At 45.2% G+C, this 12717-nt stretch overlaps 1 protein-coding gene across 1 annotated transcript in view; it reads right to left on the bottom strand.

Annotated features, from left to right (window-relative positions):
• The window catches only part of LOC126349156 (uncharacterized), a 369106-nt gene extending 363512 nt beyond the window's left edge, over positions 1 to 5594 (bottom strand). Inside the window, exon 1 of the mRNA XM_050002409.1 lies at positions 5528 to 5594. The gene's annotated coding sequence lies outside the window, so the exon portion shown is untranslated. The remainder of the gene's footprint in view (positions 1 to 5527) is intronic.
• Between the last annotated feature and the right edge of the window lie 7123 nt (positions 5595 to 12717).

Here is a 12717-nt window from a genome sequence, read left to right as displayed (position 1 = left end):
TATATTTCATAACGTTGGAAAAAAATATAATTTTTGATAATTTCTTATACCAGATTCTGTAACTATTTATAATTTGTGGTAAATCGTAAGTCGGAAACGTAAGTTTTTATAGTGAATGTAAGTTTTCGCAGTAAAAGTCATATGTACATTTTCAAATTCAGGACCATTCTTCGACATCTGTACATTTTTAAAAAGTATAATGTGAATAAACTCAACGACAGTTAACGAAATTTGTATTTTTTACTTTTTATGTTTGTCATAAAGTATTCTTGCTCTGTTCTTCTAACATTACAGAAGAGGTGTTGCTATTGCCTACTTATACCTCAGTACCTATTTAAAAATAATTTGTTAGTAAAAATTAACATCATTTACCAAAATTTGTTTGTTTTCTGATGTTTAGTGATGGGTCTGAAATAACTTTACCCCAAGCATTTTTGAAAAATGCGTTGGTATTCCTACGGTACGTTGTGGGGGCCAATATTACAGTCATACGCACTGCTGAGAAACAAAAAATAATCTTGATAAATTATCAACAAATAGTTGTCTTGGCACTTATTCAAAAAATGTATGGCGATAAAAATTTTATCACTCTTGTCCTTATACGATTAAATATAATGTCAGTACATTAGTGTTGAACTGATATCAAGTGTTAAGGATTAATAAACGTCTTTCATCCTTGACAAACTTTCGCAAGTGTATCGATAAGAGTTTCAATGCAGCTTTCTTAGGTCTACGTTCTTATTTCTGAGCAGAAATTTTGACTATAAGATAAAACCAAAGTTTTTTTCTTTTCTTTTTTTTCCAATTACAGCCTTGATGACCACTTGTCTCACCGAAATCGGTAGTAAATATTTTTATTTTTGAGTCGGGTGCTTAATTCAGGGAATATGAATATATTTTAAAAAACGTACAAGAATTCATGATTTTGGGAACGAATACTTCGACACTGCATGTGTAACACGCGTGGATCAATAATGTGCAACTCTTCCTGCGATAAACATGTGCGGTATTGTCACAGTACGCCTGTTTTTGGACGTCTCTGCCCCATAAGTCAAAGAATGTATCTCAGCCTTCAGATAATGTCAGTCTCCGACACACCTTAAAAGCGCTGATACTGTTCCCTGTCCTGCTATTGGCTTAGGAAATATTATTGGCGCAGTTTCATTCCCAACCATTTGACCTGACGAGAAAATTCAGTTTGAACGGCTTGCCGATCTTATTGGCTAAGTTTTAGTCTGTTTTCTGTGAAGGCTGTATACTGGAGAAGTGTACTACGAACTCCAGTATCGTTTATAAGTGTGGAGATGGTCAAGTATTTCAGTACTCCATGGATAGTGAATAGATAGATTTCAATTCCTACGAGCGGAAAAGAATCTTTTTCACGCATAGAAAATAATTTATTCATCAGTACAAAATTGAAAATGAATTCCAGCTACCATTTTCGTGTGATGTAAAAAAGGTTCCGCGACGTAAACAGAAAACGTGGAAGAACATGTGCAGAAATGTACAAGGAACAGTAGCCAAAACAGATACATGATAGGATATTCGAAAAAAATTAATCATTTACAGTAAGGGAGTACAAAAAGAGTAAATGTTATAGATATATTTAAATGCCCAGAAGCTAAGTAACGCGTGAATCAGATACTTTGGGTAGATGCATTCTTTTGACAACGACGGAAGAAAACATTGAACTCGAACAAGCGAGACTGATCAAGTAAGGGGATACTAACCTAAAAGTTCCCCCATTCTGTATATATGATGTTATTGACAACGCTGAACCTCATCGTAGCAAAAAGGAAAGTTGCCCTTCTTCACGTGCAACGGTGACTTGTGATGTAAGTCACACGTAATCACCACAAGGCGTCACGTCGGCGCACTGAAGGCTGTCCAGAAGTGTGGAACGCGTGAAAGAGGCATTAATTATTTTTATCTTCGGTATGAGAACGTAAATCCACATATTTCTGAATGCAAAATAAAGTGTCGCCCATCGATTCACTGATTTAATTTCTGTATATTTAATTCATTCTATAATTTCTTCGACATTCAAATGTACAGAATTCAGATAAATTAAGAAAACAAATGGGAAATATTTACCACATGCTCGCAACTTGCAAAATAAGATAATGCCACCAAACAGCGATGTGGAAAAACTACTGGTGTGACAGACGAATCACAACGCTAATTACGCTAGCATCACTGGGACGTTAACGTGAAAAGGAATGTGATTAGCGAATTTGAACCAACAGTGGAGGGTCCTTACGTTTACTTCATGTTGTAATAATTAAACTTGGGAATTAACGCGACCAAAACAGCGGCCGCAACACCTACGAAACCTGAACGCAGTTCATTGAAGATTCTAACATGGCGTTCTGTTGTTTTAAATATGGAAGAGTACACAACATGCTGAGATTGGTGATAGATGCAAGAAGTTGCAGGAGGTGGTCAGTGTCGATTTGCAGGTAAGGAGAAAAATATGTAGCGTGCAGTGCCTAAAGATGAAGCTATAATGACATTGAATGCCTATAGTACTTTCTACAAGAAGGTGAAAACATTGCGGTATATTCTTGAGCAGTATAGGATACTGTGCGTGTTGTGCAAACTTTGCCACAGTACGCTGACGTGATTAACCAGTTACGTTCGGCCTACTGTCGTTCATTTAAATTCTAACTTTTAATTTTTGACTGGCATTCCGGGCCATGGTTACTTGTCACATCAGGTTGGTAGGTTATTGCTTGGTTGTTCTTACAGTCGGAAAAAAAAAAATTGACGCATTTAAGAAACCCTGGACGCATACTTCAAGCTTACCTGATGATCCATTAATTGCATCATTTGTTCGTAGACAAGGAAAGTTAGGTCACGTCCACGTTGGAACTTAATGTCATGATACACCATGCAAGCAATTTTCCATATTTGTCACTTCTGATTGTAACTATAACTCGTTCACAATTGCAGCGAACCGATTTAACCTTACGATGTGGCTTGTAATCTACGAAACCAATAGTTAAACAAATTATTTACAAAAGCAGCAAAATGTTTATTATTCGAAAAGATTAACTAAAAATTTGATTACCTAGGTGGTAATATTGCAAACAGAAATTGTTTTGTCATAAAGAGTGTAAAAAGAATATAAAGACATGCAAACGGTTGAAAAAGTTCGATTTCAAAGTAGATACAGTACAAAAAAAAAATGATTCGCATGGCAGTGAGAACACTACGACCAATTATATAGGAAGGAACTGATGATGTTCGCTACGATTCCCAGCATAAGTGACAACCTGAAGATACTGTAATATGCATACGTAAGAGAATTTAAAAGAGATGTTTTGTTTTGATGAGTGCTTATAGAACCCATAATTATGACTGTAGCAGCTTTCACCGAGGAAAAAGTAAAAAATAGAATAAAAAAGATGCTGATCATTGTATTTACTGCTAGAGTTTACTTTTGTAAAAGTAATTTCATGTAATAGGGATTATAATGCTGGGATACTGGAACAAACAACGAGAAGGTTGATTTTAGTAGGATTCAGTAACATCCTGACATTATGTTTACACGAGGACTTTAAGTCATCAGACACTACGTAACAGTAACGGCTAACTCTAATACGTTTGATTGGCTAAGGAGTAATGCTGTGAGGTGACAATTTCTCAGGTGTAAATAAATCAAAACGATAGTAATGATGAAGGCTAAGGAAGCATAGTTTAGATTGCTGGGAATAACAAAGGCCAAAAGTTGCTTACGGCTTCCGGAGGAACGAATTGCGATCGTTACATATTACCGTGTAAGTGAAGGCCCTGTATTACGTGCATGCGAAAAATAACGGTAGGGACGGGCTGCGCTGTTTTAATAAGGGTGGAGGCGAACAACATTCACGGTGGTACAAGCCCCCAACTGGCATTAATTCACCATCGTAAAGATTTTATTATCCTCGACGGGTGAGTAAAAAGAAGTAAAATAAAAGAGCGAAATAAAAAGTAAAGGGAGAAAGCTCGCGAAGTTGGGCGTGTGTCTTCCCCCCACCACCGCCACCATTGGGAGCATCCCTCCCGCGCCCTCTGCCAAAGCCCTTTTCACCCCAGAGTGCGAGAGAGCCTACGGGCTCGTAGCAGCAGGTAGGCAGGGAGGAGGCGGCGGTGGTGGAGGCGTCGGAGGCGTCGGAGGCGGAGGCAAAAGAGGTGGAGGCGACGGGTGATTTAAGAGGCGACCTCGTCCCCGGGGGAGCGCCGAGGCCCGGCGGCCGCGGAAAGACGTGGAGGCGGGCGCGCACGCCCCCACCACCGCCCCCGCGACCGAGGGCGCGGATTAATATTCATAAGATCCGAGGCGCGGCGCGGCGCGGCGCGCGACGGCGGCGCAGGCTCCGCTCTCGCGACGCGGCGGCCGAAATAGTAGGCCTAATTAATAAACCGACCTTGTTATTTTTTTAGGCGTCGGGAGCGGACGCCGCTGCAGCGCTTCGAGAAGAATGTTCCGCGAGGCTGCCGGCAGAACAGGACACAACATTTCTCCCAGCCCCCACCCCTTCCTGCTTCTCTGCATTTCTACCTCTCCTTTCCTGCCGGTGGGACCATTCTCATCGCCTCCCTAGCAGCGCACAGAAGGGGGAGCAACCGGCGTTCGAGTACGAGGAAAAAAAAAAGCAGCGGGAGAAAACTCTGCTCGGAGGAGGACCGGTTTTAAATGGGAAAGTAATTACCAACATGGAAATTAAAATTAGCAACAACATCGGCGCTGGATACTGGTGAAATTTTTCAAGATGGTAAGTAATTTATATATAAAAACATAGGAGTAAACGGAAGTAGTACGTGTGTTGTTACTTTTTTTTAATACTGCCGGCTGGGAGTGCAGACCTCAATAACGCCGGAAAACACAAAACAATAAAGTGAATTTAAATAAAACAGGCTAAGTTGTGTAAAGATGCTTTGGGGGTGCTAGGTAGGTGGTGGTGGTGGGGGTGAAGAGGGGGGGGGGATGGTGTGAGAAGCAGAAGTAAAAAAAAGGAGTAGGGAGAAAGAGAGATTATCGTGCAGAAATTACGAGTGTAGCAGCGGCTGCGAGCGAATATTCTGAAGTTTCCTCGGTGTCGGCAGACGGCGCCCGGGTCCCGAGGGACTCTGCGGCCTGCAATTGGCCGCTCTCGGGGCTTCTGGCGGCTTCGCCTGCGCACTGCGTCGGCGACCGGGAGGAGAGAACGTGCGAAACCGGGAGGCCACTCGAGCAAGATCACCCCGTCATCTGGCCTGGCGGGATTCCACCCCCGAGCAGCTCGCGCACGCTGTTTCTTGCACTCTGCCCGGTGCTCCTAATGAATGCCATTTATTACGGCTGAAAAAAAAAATATCGGGGAAAGCGAGGGAAGAAAGGGTCGGGGGAAAAGGAGGGAAAGAAAGGGAAGAACAAATGCGGGTTGATTGGCTCACTCGAGAATGCCGCAGAAAGACGGCACGGAAGAGAGGGTGCCACCAGAGTCGAGTGAGCACAATGCAGAAATTGCTATCGACCGGCGAGCGGCGGTGGCTGCAGACTCACCTGCCATTATCGCCGGCGCTGGCGCAGACGGAGGACGGTCCGCTCACAGACGCGCACGCCCGAGCGCGCGCACTCACACACACACACACACACACGCGCGCGCGCGCAGACGGCGGAGCCTACAAGGAGGACGCGGCACCTCGGCGGCGATCTCGACCGCATCTCGACGCCGCACTGGAAACGGGCGCAGGAGACGCGGCCGGCTGCGGCGGCGGTGGCGGCCGGGCTACCTGATGGCAGTTCAATATGACCCACCCCCTGACACGCGAGCGCAGCGGCAGCAGCAGCAGCACACACAACACACACTCGGCAATTTGTGTGGCAGGCGGGCCGCGGATCCCGGGCGAGGGGTGGCGGCCGGCGAGCGAGCGAGCCGGGCGGCGCGCGGCGCGGCGCGGCGCGGGGGGCGGATGGCTCACATTGGTGACAGGCTTCGGTCATTGATTGTATTGTTATCACGTGGTGGGGCGGGAGGGGGCCGCGCCGCCGCCGCCGCCGCCGCCGCCACCGCCGGCGTGTTTTTTTATGCCCGGAATATTGGATAAACAGGGCGCGCGCCGCCATGTGGGTAGCGATGCAGCGGTGCGTGGGGGGGCGGCGACGGGTGCGGAGGGGCGGCATTTCATCGGCTCGCGGGGCGGCGGCGGGGCGGCGGGGGTGTGTGTGCGGCGGTGCGGGGGAGGGGGCTGATTGACCGGCCCGGCCCGCCGCGGCCAGCAGTGCCGTTGCCGGCGCCCGACACGCAGACGACGACGGCGCCTCCGCACCTTACGGTGCGACACCGTCGGCCGGGGAGAGTTTGGTAAGGTTTGTCTGTCGGTGCGCTTTAATGGAGTGGCGGGGACTGTCTCTGAATGAAGCCTGGCAAATGAGACGTTGACTTCATCGCAGGGTTTTTTTTTTTCCTTTTTTTATGGGTGAGAGCCCTTCCACTGTCGTACAAGCATGGTGACCTACTCAAAAGGCAGGCCGTAGTGACAGAGCGGCTCTAGGCGCTGCAGTCTGGAACAGCTCGACCGCTACTGTCGCAGGTTCGAATCCTGCCTCGGGCATTAGTTAGTTTAAGTACTTCTATGTCCTAGAGGACTAATGACCTCAGAAGTTATGTCCCATGGTTCTCAGAGCCATTTAAACCATTTGAACCAACTCAAAAGGCCTACTGTCACCACCGCATTGTTAGTGTTTAGAATCGAGAAGATCGCAGGAGCGAGGAACTGCGATGTTGTCCGTACGTCTGGGTAGGGTTACCCATTAATACGGGTGCATCTGGGTGATAGAAGTGGTCGAAAAAGGTCGACAGAATCGAGCTAGAAAGAAGAGCGGTTTGAAGGGCAGAGGGAAAAAAGTGCCAAGGAAAGTGCCAAGGGAAAAAAAACCTCCACGACAGTAGAATTGGAAGGTGAATCATCGTTGGTCTTTTTTTGTTTTATTATCCACAAAATCGATTTTCGGTGACTTAGTGATCATCCTCAGTGCTGTAATATTCAATTAAAATTGGTAGGCACTGGTATCAACAAGCTTCGGGCGATCACATTAACTGTTAGTGTAGTGTTTGCTCAGTTTATGTTATCGCTATAAGCTTGTTGATACCAGTGCCTACCATTTTCGTTGTATATTGCAGCACTGAGGATTGTCACTAAGTGACCGAAAAACGATTTTGCGGATCACAAAACAAAAAAATACGACCAATGCTGTTTCTCCTTCCAATTCTACCCAATATTTGGTCGTGGTGCACAGAACACTCCATGGAGTCGCCAATCAACTCTACGATAGTGTCAGGTTGGGTAGTAGGGGCAGTAGCGGTTTCTTGCTATCTGCGACAGATCGTGAAGGTAAGGTTATGTTAGCGGTTGGGTATCATCCATCAGTACCACAGAAGCAATGCCAGATTGTCACGGAATGATCAGTGCTGTCGAGAAAGTGAGCGCTGCTGCTGCTGGGCCGACGATGTCTCCTGGGCCATCTGCTGCTGCTGCTGCTGCTCCTGTAACATAGCCATGTCGTTGTAGGTTTGTCAGTTCGACGGTCCTCATAGGAACTGGCAGTGTGATACGTGTTGGGGGTTTGTTTTTGCTACGAGGCCTGTTCGGAAAGTAAAGTCCGATAGATCGCGAAATGGTAAACGCAGTGAAAATCCGATGAAGATTTCCGCAGATGCGTTACGAAGTATCTCTAGTACGCGCGTCGATCGAGTCACCTCGCTCTTTTCTAGTCCTGAGCCCACAGTGAGCACGTAAAGATAGCTGTAAAACTCTCACGCCAAGTATGAAGGCCTGGTGAGAGATTTCGCCTAATGTCATGCCAGCCATGTAACGTAACTGTCATCCATTTCTTCCTTCATGGCAGTTCTCGGCCGCAATCCGCAAGGGCTATGAAGTTTCTCCTGCAGCGCTATCGATGGGAAGTGTTTTAAATGGTTCAAATGGCTGTAAGCACTATGGGTCTTAACATCTGATTTCATCAGTCCCATAGACTTAGAACTACTTAAAACTAACTAATGTAAGGACATCACACATATCCATGCTCTAGGCAGGATTCGAACCTGCGACCGTCGCAGCAGCGCGGCTCCAGACTGCAGCACCTACAACCGTTCGGGCACGGCGGCCTGCTGGGAAGTGTTTAATCGTCCACAATAAAGCCCGTAATTGGCTCCCCCTGAGTTTCACCTTGGCTCACGTGAAACACTGGCTATGAAGACCACATTTTGCCTGAGACAACGAGCTGTAAAGCAGCGTACACAATTGATAGAAAGCACGGGCCGCTGCCTTCTATGACCGGGTCTTGTGAATTTGGTACAACGCTACGAAAAATGTCTAAGTCGGATTGGAGACTATCTAGAGAAGTAGCTGGAAGGTGCAGCTATCTGTTGCTAATAAAACATTTTTGATTTTTACAGTCGTTTCCATTGAGACACCGACTGGATCTTCTTTCCTAGTAGCCATTGTATAATGCCGCTGCATATTACATTACGGCCATGAAAGCTCTGCAGTGTCTGTACCATTCAACTAACGCGCCAGGTGTAGCAACGAGCCAACGTTCGTTGCTGGAGTAATTTTGATCTAACTCGACAAACGCAAACGGCGTCGCCCCCATACCCTGGAATCGTCACCGTCTTCCCGGGAGATTCGCTAATGTTCTTATGCCGGAGTATTTCTGGGGATGAGGACCTTCTTTCTTTAAAGCTTGGAAAACGGAATGACGAACAATTTCCTTGGCTTCATTGTTCGACTGGCATGTGGGCTCCCCAGAGTCTGATTCTGTAATGCTCATTTTAAAAGCCAGCTACAAAAGTTGTTGTACATTGTCCCATTTCATCTGATATTTTGGTCTAACGCAAGAAACGAATGACTGAATCCTCATCTAGCTCACACCGGGACTGCGAAATAGCCCACTGACATCGATCTAGCACGTGAAGTCTCAGTGAGTTGCAGATGTGTCACTTCGCGGCAGCGGTGTAGCCTGAACTAACAACGTTGCCCACTTACCACGGTAAGGCTGAGATGCCCCATGCCAAGACTTGGAAACTAGTGGTGCGCATGCGCAGATGCTGCCTTCCTCTTACGGTGCCCGTCACCCCTCGATCGTGGTCTAATATGATGGCCTTGCTTGCCTACTGGGAATGGTACACGGCATGCCGATTGCCCAGCTGCATTACGCTCGATCGTTAGCAAAACAGTGCGGATTCATAGGACTGTGCGTCACTGTCGACATCATCGATGACTCATGGGATTTGCCCACCCCGATCCCCACCCCGTTTGAGAAACGCCAGTTGCCCTATGTATAAAAGGGCGGGAATTCAAATTTTGGAGGGAAATTCAAACTATTGGCGGGAATTATAAAAAAAATTGTCAATTTGCGGTTGTGTTTAATGTGGAAGTAGTGCTGTGATCTAAATAAAAATTGGCGGGAAATTCAAAGTGATGCATTGTCATGCTCACTTGGAATACTGGGATTTCTACCGAAAGTCCAAAACCACGACAACTTGGAAGCTCAACGTGACGCACACATTTATGACGAAAAGCAATTTTTGAACCAACAGACCATTTTTCTTCTTTCTTCAGATCGAGACGTATGATTACGAGGTGAGAGTGTATAACATACACAATCCGAGAATGCTGAATCAACGCCATCCAAAAATCGTTAGCCATACATCCAACTAGCAAGTTTCTCATACTACGGTCACAAACTTTAAGAGGGTGAAATTGCTACCTTGGACACCAAACAACTTTGATTCTGTATAGAACAACTCATTTACAGCTTCCAGAAGGTGTATAACAGCAGCTATTTACGAAATCCATATCCGATTACAGTTCGGATATTGTTGTATGTTCACCTCATCCCATATAAAGTGGTTGTAAACCAGGGTAAACAAGTGTGACGAAACAAACCAGGGTAAACAAGTGTGACGAAACAGCGACGTAAGACGCCTGCATCAGAAGATCAAACGATCACAGAAACTCCTTATTTTATCCATAAAACTAAAAAAAAACTGTTGTTCTGATAAGCAAATCGCATCTTTATTTAATCCATAATAACGTGAAATCTGTAGCGTTTCCGTGCCAGTTGCCCCACTTACATGTGTAGGATTGCAGGCCGGCTAACCTGCTTAATATACACTGCGTTTCGTATCTGACATCGAAACTGGCCAATCAGCACATATTACCTCTTAACTGAGCCCTCCATATTAGGCAGTTAACATGGTATGAACGCGTCCAGGTAAGCGGAAGTTTTGCTTTAACAGAAAGCACACGTCTGTACCGGGCCAAACCCATGAGGCTCATTGTTTTTAGATGGGGGAATCACAGCAGATATCAGGTCTTATACCATTTTAGATTAACGCCGGAATACTCCTTCTAAACGCCCAAGGCTCATTCATCTCCTTTCCTCCTCGTATTGGAATTTCTCTGTCGTTTCTAACAAACATGAACGTCGAATCTCTCAATGTTGTTCCAGATCTTCCTCTTCTTGGTGTTCATCCCTTCTCTTTCTAGGCGCTCTTACGTTAGTCGTCTGCCAATCAGGCGGGAACACACTAGAGGGACGAGCCTTCAACAGTAATAAGAACGAACGCACTAATTGGAGACTAGCGAGAACGATGTGTGAGTATGAAGGCAGGGAGCACCGATCTTCTACTAAAAGAATCTTTTCGATGGCCAAAACCCGTAAGTGCACTCCTAAACCAGTCTAAGAGATAGATCACTCTTTCGTGTATTTGCGTTGACGCAACGAACGAATCAGTAAGAGAATCACTAAACATATTATTTTGGTCTGAACCTAGCGTCCAAACATTTCGGCAGACATGGCGTAAGCAGGACTAAGGGCTCCCACTCTACGTTTGTGTAGTGGTTATACGATTCACTTTAGTTCTAATCTGTCTTTCACTCGCTTGTTGTTCACGCCACACAGCTACAAAAGTCAAGTGAGCATTATCATAGAAGGACGCTGTCAGATTACGAAACTCAGGGAGGGCAAAGAAATCGAACAGCCAGAGAAAGCAGCATCATTTGTTGCTTGCGTCATTTGATAACAGCACGGAGGACGCGACGCTCAAGTACAGATGTAGCATAATTGTTGAAAGAAACAGTGTTGAAGTCAAGAGAGCCTACGAATTGACGCAGATGCAAAGAATAGAAGTAATAATGCACCAAGCTTTCCATTTTGAAGCAACAGTGTATTCATACGTCTGAAACCGAGAGAGCTATAATAGTGGTTACGACACTGGAGTCGTATTCATGAAAATTGGAGTCATTTATGTTTAGACTTTCCTTCGTTATTTTAAGCATCTCCAGGTGGATGAAGACTTCCTCAAAAAGACTACCTCCGATGTTTATTCCCAAACTTCTGAACTTTTGTTTCGGCGGGGCTCTGGATTCTAACGCATCTTTTCACAGTGCCAAACCGAGCTTTCAAATTCAGTGTAACTATAAACTGCTGTGTTCCTTGGAAACTACATTCCCAACATCAGGCGAATAACCTGAATTAGTGGAAAAGACAGGAAACCAATATTAGCAAATCCACGCAAAGATCAAACTTTGTTTGTGTTAGGCCAGAGTTAGTTATTATGGTGACAGATCCAATGCAGTTTGAATGAGTTCATATCCTTTTGCTTAACAGTGACGAAGTCCTATTCAGCTTTCCATTGATCAGTTCATAATTTCGTATCCATATGGAGGGTGGTTTGCTTATCGGTCTAACGGTTTCCGAAATAACTGTGTGACGTATTTGTTCTGTGAACATTTATATCACTATAAACGGCACGGCATCACGAGTGTATTTGAACGTCTCTTTCCGGACATCAGACCAATGAATTAACTCCAGTACAGCTTTTTTGTGAAAATGATGTCCGCTGCGCAGGTTTACATGCTCGCTACAACCGGTCATCTTCATCAGTTTGAGAGCAACAAAAATACGAACCGAAGTCAAAAAATAAATGCAATGTTTTGAAATGAAACTTTTTATTGAGAGTACAATACTGCAATTGACAACATTTCTCTAGGTCACCCAACTCAGCGTCTGTGCACATAGTACAGCTAATGGCAAGATCCCTTATTCAAATTTGGACGTAGCTTTGTTGCATCGTGCACATCTATTCTTGCTCCGCTTCCAAAACCTCGGCATCAGACGAAATCTTGAATTCAAACAATCATCATACCGAAAGGTAAACATCACTACTTGGAGCTAGGTCAAAACTGCAAAGAGGTTACTCCAGCGGCTCAAAGCCAAGATTTGGAATACACTGGGCTGTTTTCCCAGCTGTATGAGTGGAGGGATTTTCTCTTCATTTTGATTTTAGCATTCAGATCTGGTAGCAGCGGTAAATATTTGCGGTGTGGCGTTTAGGAGTGCAGTAAATCACCCATGTCATCATTAGCTTTTCTGAAGTTCATTAGTATCTTCAATTTCATTTCTGTATGCTAAGAAGGGTGTTTCTATAACAATCTGTGCGGCCAGCTACGTGGTTCGTAGTGATTGATCCACCTGTCGTCTTCGTTTAGTATTTGACTGAGAAAGTCTTCTCCTTATTCTTGAGGCGGCCGCTGTGGCCGAGATGTTCTAGGAGCTTCAAAAAATGGTTCAAATGGCTCTGAGCACTATGGGACTTAACTGCTGTGGTCATCAATCCCCTAGAACTTAGAACTACTTAAACCTAATTAATCTAAGGACATCACACACATCCATGCCCGAAGCAG

Source organism: Schistocerca gregaria, chromosome 1 (genome assembly GCF_023897955.1).
Source record: "Schistocerca gregaria isolate iqSchGreg1 chromosome 1, iqSchGreg1.2, whole genome shotgun sequence".
NCBI lineage: Eukaryota > Metazoa > Arthropoda > Insecta > Orthoptera > Acrididae > Schistocerca > Schistocerca gregaria.
The sequence above is the reverse complement of the archived record's forward strand: the minus strand, read 5'-3'. Positions and strand labels throughout refer to the sequence as shown.